General features: G+C 44.5%; 1 pseudogene; it reads left to right on the top strand.

The window, feature by feature from the left end:
• The first annotated feature begins 208 nt into the window (after nucleotides 1–208).
• On the top strand, nucleotides 209–382 carry LOC119855327 (annotated as a pseudogene).
• Nucleotides 383–11,008: the final 10,626 nt, after the last annotated feature.

Below are 11,008 nucleotides of genomic sequence, written 5' to 3'. Positions count from 1 at the left end.
ATTATATGAACAACATACCCTCATATCTCAATGTCTGTACTTTGACTGTTAACCTTTTACCCCCAATCGGGGATATTACAGATTATGTATTCCTTATGCCACCCGATCCTAAACCGAACTTCACACCCTTTGATAATTTGTATGTTATTCCCTGATAACCAGAAACGTCTATGCTTAAATTCTGTACCATTTTCTTTTTATTTTAACATTATCTTAACAAAATTATTAAATCTGTTCTTATCAGTTTAATATCTGCTATGTCCTTTATTTGAGGACTGTATATTAAATTGATTTTTGAAACGGGGGATAGAAGAGGAGCTTGCTCTGTCCACCCCATGCATTGACCTGGTATTGCAGGGTCTCCAGGAATGGTGAATTTTTAATTTTTTTTAGAGGGCAAGGTATAGCTCAGTGGTTTGAGCATTAGCCTGCTAAATCCAGGGTTGTGAGTATAATCCTTGAGGGGGCCATTTAGGGATCTGGGGCAAAAATTGGGGATTGGTCTTGCTTTGAGCAGGGGGTTAAACTAGATCACCTCCTAATGTCCCTTCCAGCCCTGATATTCTATGATCTTTCTTTTGCTTTTTCTTTAATTCTTGCACATTGCAGCACCATTCTCAGAACACTTTCAAAGTCTTCTATCAAAAAGATTTGAAAACTACTTTTTTTTTAACTACCTTAATTTTGCTCAGGTCTGAATTTATGTTATGTCTGATAAACCAAATATTCACTCTCAAGTAGTTGACATGGTCATCTACAACATAAATATGTCTTCATTTAATTTCAAATACAATGAACAACTGATCAGTTTCTCAATGCGGCAATCTTAGTCATTTCAATTCATTTGAGTCCAGTAAGATCTCTGTGTTCAAATCTTTATTTATTTTTTGACAAACTGTGATGAATAAACTGACCTCTATTCTCTAGATAACTGAATGTCAGTGGGCCATAGGCCAGATCCTGAACTGGGGGAAATTAGCAAAACTTCACTGAAGTCACTGGTGTGACATAAAATTTACCCCAGATAACTGGTCTGTCATTATTGATTGAACATTATTACTGTTGCTATGTAATTCTTTACTATGATCTCCATGAGGTTCTTACTAGAATGAACCAGTTCATGTAAAACAGAGGATTTTATCCCCCAAACCTTCACCCACATTTAGAAACACACACACTTTTACTTGGTTCAGAATGTTCAGATTACTTATTTTTCACACTGAGTTTCTAGTCAGAGCTGAAAGTGCAGAAGTACCCTGAGAATGGTTGTTCTTGTGGCAATTCTGTCTGGGACCAGAGAAAGAGATCAAGGACTTCTGAATCTTGATTGGCACTGTAAAACACCAATGGGCTTCATATTTTAAAGGATTGAAGCTGCTGAAGCCTGCGAAGGAAGTCTCTTCTTCTACCTTCAGAATAGGAAAATGGGCAGATTACTCACACCTGGAAGATCAAAGGGGGGTGGGGGGAGTTTGTGGGTGACTGTGTCCACCAAATCCCTCCCTCCAAAAAAAATTCAGCTTGCAGAGTGGGTGTGCTGGTCACTCCTCAAAATTCCAGAGAATAGAGGCCACATGGGTGGAGGGAGGCTGGTCCTATTGGTTGCCCCTAGAATACCATACTGAGGATATGGCTGCCTGATCACCCCTGGAAGCGGAAACCAAATGTAGAAGAGGGTAGCAGATTGCTGGGCTTTCAACTTAGAAGGACAACCATTGGGAAGGGGAGAGTCAGAACTGTTGAGGAAAGAGGAGGAATAACATTTATGAGGAGACTGGGATGGAAGTGTAGTATGGGGACTGCTAGGGTAATAAAGGTGTACATACAGGGGACTGGAGAGAGAGGGGCTCATGACTTGAGGGTATCTCAAAAGGGTCAGATAAATATATGATAAGCATCAAACTTCTTACAGAGGCCTAGGCAAATAAGATTAGATTTTGCCCATCACTAGTTCTCCCATATTCCAGTTTAAAATCTGATAGTTCTGAGAGCTCTATCTGGATTAGGGTTATATGCTTTTATTCACAGATTTCTTGAATGTCTCATCACACCCCTTTACTTCCAGGGTCATTCTAGATAGCACAATAGTCTTTCCTACACTTTGAAGGATATTGATGTTAAAATCTTAGACTGTGTCTCCTAGCCTCCAAATAGAGGAAATCTGCGGCCCTTCACTTTTTAAGTTCAGAATGTTTTATTGAAGGCTGAGAATGCCATGGTGGGGGCACAGAAAGGTCTCATTTGTCCTGGGAATGACGTAAGATACATATGGAATTCAGTGTGGTTATCATCCATGACAGATAAAACACTGAGATAAAATAACCAAGTAATTCTCTTCCTCAGCACTGTATACACAAAAAATCATGGTTTCAAATCCTTTTCTAATCTGTTCTCTGGTTTTGATTTAGTGAGAGATGTGCTCCACTTAGTTCTTTGAGGGCATTACAAAATGGGTCCCACATGCTATGTCAATGATATCATCTCTGTAACTAGTACAGTAAAATTAAGCTTATGCTATTTAATTAGTTTCACTACAGGCCAATTCCTTTGCTACCAATTCAATTTAGCAAATGTTTCTTTTGGACAAATTTACTTAAAGATAGTGGGTAGTTAAGCTTTTGCTCCAACCTCAGTGAGTGTCAATTCTTTCTAGGTAAAACACTGATTTGACTGTTATAAATTTCTAGACAAATAGATAAAGTAAGATTTAGTAAAGAGAGCCAACATTCAGGGCTTGGCTACACTTGCAAGTTACAGTGCAATAAAGGAGCCCTGGGTGCCCTAGCTCACTGCCCGTCCACACTGGCAAGGCACGTAGAGCGCTCTGTCTCCGTGGCTACAGTGCTGCTGGTACTCCACCTCGGTGAGTGGAATAATGTTTGCTGCACCACCGCTGGAGTGCCACGGCGCCAGTGTGGACTGTTATTGGTCTGTGATCGGCCTCCAGAAGTATCCCACAATTCCTGTTCTAGCCACGCTGGTCATCACTTTGAACTCTACTGCCCTGCCCTCAGGTGATCAACCGCCAAACCCGCCCTTTAAATTCTCTGGGAATTTTGAAAATCCCCTTCCTGTTTGCTCAGCCAGGCATGGAGTACTCTCAGCAAATATTTCCAGGTGACCATGCCTCCACGCTCCAGGCAATCCCCAGTATGGAGCAATGGCGAGGTGCTGGACCTCATCAGTGTTTGGGGGGGGGAGAAGCTGTCTAGTCTCAGCTGCGTTCCAGCCGCAGGAATTATGATGTCTTCGGGCAGATATCAAGGGCCATGCTGGAAAGGGGCCATGACCGAGACGCACTGCAGTGCAGGGTTAAAGTGAAGGAGCTGCGGAATGCCTACTGCAAAGCCCACGAGTCAAACCACCACTCCAGTGCTGCCCCCCATAACCTGCTGTTTCTACAAAGAGCTGGATGCAATACTTAGGGGTGACCCCGAGTACCAGCATGGACACCTCAGAGGCCAGTGCAACAATGCAGGAGGAGGAGGAGGAGGAGGAGTGGCGAGGGTGCTCCAGCGGAGGAAGACACCCCAGAATCCCCAGATGCATGCAGCCAGGAGCTGTTCTCAAGCCAGGAGGAAGGTAGCCAGTCATGGCGGCCAGTGCTTGGGGAAGGACAAACACCAGAGGAGATTCCCAGAAAGCAGTTTTTAATTTTGGGAAGGAAGTTATTCGGTGTGGGCTCTTGGGGCGAGGAGGGTTCGGACTGCATGCATGCCTAGATGCGGAATAGGGCGTTGATATGCTTTCTCACATCACGGTAATCGGCCTCAGTGATCTCTTCAAAGACCATTGCTGCACACAGGCAAGCTGCAGATGGGCCAGGGTGGAAGCCACATTGCAATAGAAGACCCTCCCTTGCTTCTCTGGTCATCCTCAGCAGCGAGATATCTTCCAGGATGAACTCTTGTGGAAAATGTGGGGACAGTGTTCAGCATGGGGGCCCCATGCCGTTGTTGGCTCTCCAGAAGGCACAGAAACCCAGAGGACAGTACAGCCATGAAACAATCAGTCACGCTTGACCCTGTGCTTACTCACCATTTTGGGGCTCCCGTGGGTTATGCACGCTTACTTTGGGACAGGCAAATTATGCTATTGTGTAGACTGTACTTGCCCTTGAGTATGGGGAATCATTTCTGTGTGTGGTGTGAACAATGCTGCCTCTGTTAAGCGTTGCATTTTGTCTTTACAGATGCTACCTTGAGATCTCAGCCATCTGTATTATTAATGGCCAAGAGGCTGCAAAGAATCAGGAAGAGGCCATGTAGAAGCAAAGAGGACATGTTGCATGAAGTCATGCAGCATTCAACTAATGAAAATAAAAAAGTGCAGGAGAGGCGGGTGAGTGAAGGGAGGGTCTCCCAGCAGAATGTGGATCACTGGCACCAAAGCACAGAGTGGCTGATAAGCATGATGAAGCGCCAAGTGGACTCCATCCAGGCGCTTGTAGCCATGCAGGCAGAGCACTACCATGCCCGCCCCCCCCTGCAGCTCTTGTCCCAAAACTCTTTCCCTTGTGCCACCATGTCACCTCCAAACCACTTTTCCCAACATCCAGATTACTCCAACACCTGTAGCTTCACTACCCAGCCCTGAAAACTACGACCCTTACCCACTGCACTCAACCCCCATCATAATGCAGTATAGCCATCCTGAAGTGCAGCACGCATTGCGCAGCACTCCAAACAGGACAAACACAAATCTGTGATTGTACCATTCCCCAGCCCACCCCCATTGCTCTTTGTGTTTTCCAAGCAGTTGTGTTGTGTTTCTTTTTAATAAATTGATTTTTTTGGCTTTGAAAACATTCTTTATTATTGCATAATGTAAAAGAAACCTTAGCCCAGGAAAACATATGTAGCAAACACAGATTCCTACTGCACTTTGCTCCCGTGCAGGGCATAACACCAGACATTACTGTTAGCCTTCAGCCTCAAATTGCTCCCTCAAGGCATCCCTAATCCTTGCAGCCCCATGCTGGGCCCCTCTAATAGCCCTGCTCTCTGGCTGTTCAAATTCAGCCTCCAGGTGTTGAATCTCCGAGTTCCATGCCTGAGTGAATCTTTCAACATTCCCTTCTCAAATGTTATGGAGGGTACAGCACGTGGATGTAACCGCGGGGATGCTGTTATTGGCCAGGTCCAGCTTCCCATACAGAGAGCTCAGGCAACCCTTTAAACGGCCAAAAGCACACTCCACAGTCATTCTGCACTGGCTCAGCCTGTTGTTGAACTGCTCCTTGCTGCTGTCAAGGCTCCTTGTGTAGGGTTTCATGAGCCACGGCATCAAAGGGTAAGCGGGATGTCTAAGGATTACAATGGGCATTTCGACTTCCCCTACGGTAATCTTCTGGTCTGGGAAAAAAGTCCTGGCTTGCAGCTTCCTGAACAGGCCAGTGTTCCAAAAGATGTGTGCGTCATCCACCTTTCCAAGCCAGCCTGCGTTAATGTCAATGAAACGCCCATGGTGATCCACAAGCGCCTGGAAAACCATAGAGATTAACGTACTCGGCGGCTAGGTGGGCTGGTGACAGCATTGGAATATGCATCCCATCTATCGCCCCTTTGCAGTTAGGGAAACCCATTTGTGCAAAGCCAGCCACAATGTCAAGCATGTTACCCAGAGTCACAGTTCTTCTGAGCAGGATGTGATTAATGACCTTCAAACTTGCATCAACACAATTCTAATGGTCGACTTTCCCATCCAAACTGGTCAGCGACCGATCGGTAGCTGTTTGGAATTGCCAGCTTCCAGATTGCAATCGCCATCCACTTCTCCACCATCAGGGTAGCTCTCAATCTCATGTCCTTGCACCACAGGGTGGGGGCGAGCACCTCACACAGTCCCATGAAAATGGCTTCTCTCATCTGAAAGTTCTGCAGCCACTGCTCGTCATCCCAGACTTGCATGACAATGTGATCCCATGACTCAGTGCTTGTTTCCTGAGCCCAAAAGCAGCGTTCCACAGTGGTGAGCATGTCCATGAACGCTACAAGCAAACTTGTATCGTTTGCGTTACTCGAGTCAATATAATCATTGGAGTCATCACTGTCACTTTGCATTTTAAGGAATAACTCGACTGCCAAACGTGACGCGCTGGCGAGACTCGTCAGCATACTCCTCAGCAGTTCAGGCTCCATTCCCGCAGACCGAAAGGGAAGAGAGCGCGCAGTACAAAAACCGTTGAAAGATGGCGCTGAAATGTGGACGGAAGCAAAGAGATTGTTGAGATGCGAACCGATGCATCACGGGACATTGGGACAGGACCCAGAGAGTCCCGCACTCCCCGACCCCTTCACACAAGCCACAGGCGCCAGAATGGGAAGAGGTGCTCTGTGGGATGCCAATGCCGCTGCAAGTGCTGCAAATGTGGCCACACCATTGTGCTTGCAGCTGTCAGTGTGGACAGACTGCAGTGCTTTCCCTGCTGTGCTCTACAAAGGCGAGTTTGACTCACAGCGCTCCACATCTGCAAGTGTAGCCATGCCCTGATGTACTGCTGTTTCTAGCGTATAAAATTTGCAAACTGTCTTCCATTTATCTGTAGATACCTTTTTCTTTTTTTATACCTGCTCATTGTCACAGGGTGACTGGCCCCTTTAAGAGTTTTGAGGACTCTGTATTGGTGGAGTTTATTTAAGGAGCCCTTGACAGAGTAAAGAGAGGCAGGACCTCCACAAAGCATCCTTGGCCAGCAGGTGTGTGCTACAGGGCAGGTCTGCCCTTTTACACTCATCCATAGACATAAAATAGCATACATGTACATATGCTTTTTGGGATGAAATGACCTAAAGAGCTTTATAATTTACAGGAATTACTTCATGCATGACTTAAATGCAGTAAAACGCAAGCTGTTTAAAAATGCACAACTCTGCACAACAGTTTAGGACAGGAAGTGAACAAAAGACTATCAAATCCAAATTGAAATTGTCCAGGGAATTTAGGAAGGCACAATGTAATAATCTTGATTAGGTTTCAGAGTAGCAGCCGTGTTAGTCTGTATTCGCAAAAAGAAAAGGAGTACTTGTGGCACCTTAGAGACTAACAAATTTATTAGAGCATAAGCTTTCGTGAGCTACAGCTCACTTCATCGGATGCATCCGATGAAGTGAGCTGTAGCTCACGAAAGCTTATGCTCTAATAAATTTGTTAGTCTCTAAGGTGCCACAAGTACTCCTTTTCTTTTTTTTAATCTTGATTAGAAGTTTGACAGGACATTAGTGATAATACTCTCTAAACTTGTGAAAAGTTCCATGGAGTCTTTAGTGACTACTTGTAATCAGCACTTCAATTTCATGTCTCGTCTGAAAGATGGTGGAGTGGCAAGTATGACAGAGTGGGATTTGTTCACACCAAATTGTGACTTCTAGTTTGTATTGCAAACCTCCATTTTGTAGTGTGATCTCCATTTTGTGCTATGTGCTGAAAATGTCTAACCTTGCCCAAGGCAGGTCTGTTATGATGTATTCCAGATAGCCATTGTGCCCACAAAGTTGCTTGACATCTTGAAGATCTTTGGCTGAGAAGCCATCATACACCAATCTAGGGCCATCAACTCTGATGGCCTCAACTGCTGGCACAGTTTCAAGAAACATTCGATTTTCTACATCGTAATGCCAGTGTGACTGGTAGAACTGCAGCTTCTCAGCCTGGGTGCTTGGCAAAAGGAGGGAGACTATATTTTAAGGGAGGAATTGCTTCTCTGAAGGGGTTCAGACCATTGCCACGTGTAAGTGGGACATGCAGGAGAGAGGGGACAGGAGAGACTCCACCTAGCCTGAAATGCTGACAAGACTTGGACTCACAGCGGGGTTAAGAATAGATTAGGGACAGGTGCATCTCACAGCTTTTATTATTTTTTGAAGAAATGTAGAACTTTTAAAGAGTAGATAGATCATGGTTAAGAATTTCCTTTGCTAAGCCTATGCACCTTCTTTCCTGACATTTAGTCCCTGAAGGGGTTAAACGAGAGACCACAGCCTAAACAGAACTCCGAGGGACTGTGTGTAAGCAACAGAGGAACTGGTTCTAGGATTTAGGGAGGCAGGACTGCAGAGTCCCACATCCCAAGGAAAGGCTCAGACGAAAGCTCTTAGATCAGCAATGTGCCTTGCAGACCCCCAGAGCTAGGAACAATGACTAGACTCTGCCCAGACACAGCTGGCTTGGAAGCACATGGAATCCTGGGATTAGGTGCATTTGCAATAGACTGCTGACCATTTTGGGGAGGACTGGGATAGGTTGTGACAGCATGCATGGAGCATGGCTTTGTAAGGAAGTTATTGGGTTAAATAACATGTCATGTGCAGGACTGTTTCCACATGGGATTGATGTATCTAGCACTAATTAATTCCAATCCAGAACACTTTTTCAACTGGATAATAAAATGGCATGAAGCATTATCTGGCTCTGAAATAGTCTATGAAAGTTGGTAATGTCAAGGATATTCATTCATCTTTTATAAGCTCACAAGAAACAAAAATGAAATCCTCTCTTTCATATTGGCAAATGAACTTTTTATAACTTTATAGCCATTGCTTCATAGTGAAGTGCTGTTGCAAATGGTACTCTGCCCCGAAGGATTTTTTTTACTCCATTAATCTAGATGTAACAGAAGTTTTCAGGCACAGACATACAGTTGTTTCTGGGAGCTTTGGTACATTAATGCATTTGATTTGGACACAGTAGGAAAAGGTTCCGGTTCAGAGTTGAAAAGGATTTTTCTAAACTAGTTTATCTTCTAGAGACATGAATGTGCTGTCTTGGCACAAATCAATGGCCAGATTCATTCCTGGTGTACTTCATTCACTTAAACAGAATTACAGTATAGATGAACTTGGCTCAGTGTCTTGTACTATAACTTGGTTATTTGATCTAACATAACAACATATATCACCACTTTGAAGAGGAAAAGTGTGTTATTAATGATTCTTTGAGAGAATCAAAACTCTCATAAAACATCTGTTTACATTTTCAGACACTTAAAAGCATTCATCTGCGGCTTCCCAAATCTGTGCACACTAGTGTGAACTCCATGGCAAAAAAAGTAACCACAACCTTAAACCAATAAACAGCCCGGTAGTAACTGGTTCACTGCAATCCTGTAAGGCCTTCTGTAAAGTCCTCATACTAAGCAGGTAGGCTGACCATAGCCTTGCCCCACATATTGTTAAAAGGATTTGGCCACATAACTGAGGTACCACCTCAACTAGATCATAAGTCAGAGGACCCATCTTTGACTTCATCCATCCTGGTCCTTGGGTTTTGGGCATCCAAACCATATGGATAATCATCAGACACAAGATCACAATATTTGAGCTAAGACTTTCAATAAACACAGGGCTATGAAGTGAAGCAGCTGATGCCCTGCATGCAGCCCTCTGCCCCCCCAAGATGATTTATGGATGAGTGGATTGCTATCAGGTATAGACATACTGCCCATGCTCTTGATCTGCCCATGCGCACACATCCATGGTGAATTATGGTAACCCATCCAAGAGATTTTACACCTCTGCTACAAAATGCAGTCAAACCAGGAAATCTCTGTAGTGCGCAGTGAGGTACAGAGTGCCCTTGGGGAATGTTTTCCTTGCTTTGACTGCCCTTTGCAGTTGACCTGTAACTTTAAAACTGATTTGACCCTACGGGGTCTGACATATAAGTGTGAGATGGAATCCCAAGCACTTTCACCAAAGATATGTGAATTGCCGTGCCATGGGAACTGGAAAAATTAGAGGCCCAGATCCTGCAGACACTTAAGAATTTAGGGCTTGTCTACAGCAAGTTAATCTAGTCTGAAAACAGTTGCATACCCATGATGCAATCCATCACTGAGCACTAACTCTGCATTTGCTGTGAACTCTGGAGTGCCCTTGTCAAGTGGACTATGCTTGCTATGAATGGAATTAATGTGGTCTATGGTTCATGTGGATGTAAGTGTTGTGCACTGCTTTTTGCCATGCATCCAATGGCTATCTCACAGTGCTCTGCAGGTCAGCCATTACTGATGCATCTGTTCACCTGTCTGCCTTCCCCTGCTCTGGTGTCAAGTTCCCAGGACATCCCCCTCCTCTCTTTAAATGGTGGCACAAAGCCAGAATTTGCCCATTTGCTTCTGGATCCAGATGTGTCAGCAATCTTGTGATATAAAGAGAGTAGCACTCCAGAAGCGCCACAATGTGACTCGTGCAGCTGCTTAGAGAGGTGCTGAGACCCTGGATCCCATTGCCATCTGGGGAGAAGTATCAGTACAGGAAGCACTTGTGGCCAGCCCCTGGAATAAAGACCTTTTTTGTGGACATTGCCAAGCAGCTGTGTGAGCGAAGCTACAACCGGGAAACCAACCAGTGCTGGATAAAGAACAAGCAGCTCAGGAGTAAGTACACTGAAAGGAGGAACAAAAGGAGACAATCTGGCAGAGAACATATGACCTGTCTACTTTATGAAGTTCTCAAAGGAACTCAAATATGAAATTGCAGAAATACTAAGTGTGGTATGTAAACTATCATTTAAATCAGCCTCTGTACTGGAAGGTAGCTAATGTAATGCCATTTTTTAAAAAGGGCTCCAGAGGAGATCCTGGCAATTACAGGCCAGTGAGCTCTAACTTCAATATTGGACAAATTGGTAGAAACTATGGTAAACAACAAAATTATCAGACACACAAATACGATTTGTTGGGGAAGAATCTAAATGGCCTTTGTACAGAGAAGTCATGCTTCATCATTCAATTAGAATTCTTGGAGGGAGTCAGGCATGTGGATAAGGGTGATCCAGTTGATATAGGGTACTTGGACTTTCAGAAAGCCTTTGACAAGGTCCCTCACCAAAGACTCTGAATGAAACTAAGTAGCCAAGGGATCTCACTCAACTGGGTGATATACCTGAGATACATTGATGATATTTTCATCTTCTAGAAGATTGCACCGACTGAGAGATGGAGGCAGTACACAGTGACCCAGAGGAAAAAAGAATTGCAACTCTCCCAGGTGATCATGGCAGTGGCCAA

The sequence above is a fragment of the Dermochelys coriacea genome, chromosome 4 (genome assembly GCF_009764565.3).
Source record: "Dermochelys coriacea isolate rDerCor1 chromosome 4, rDerCor1.pri.v4, whole genome shotgun sequence".
Classification (NCBI taxonomy): domain Eukaryota; kingdom Metazoa; phylum Chordata; order Testudines; family Dermochelyidae; genus Dermochelys; species Dermochelys coriacea.
This window is presented reverse-complemented; position numbering and strand designations above follow the sequence as displayed.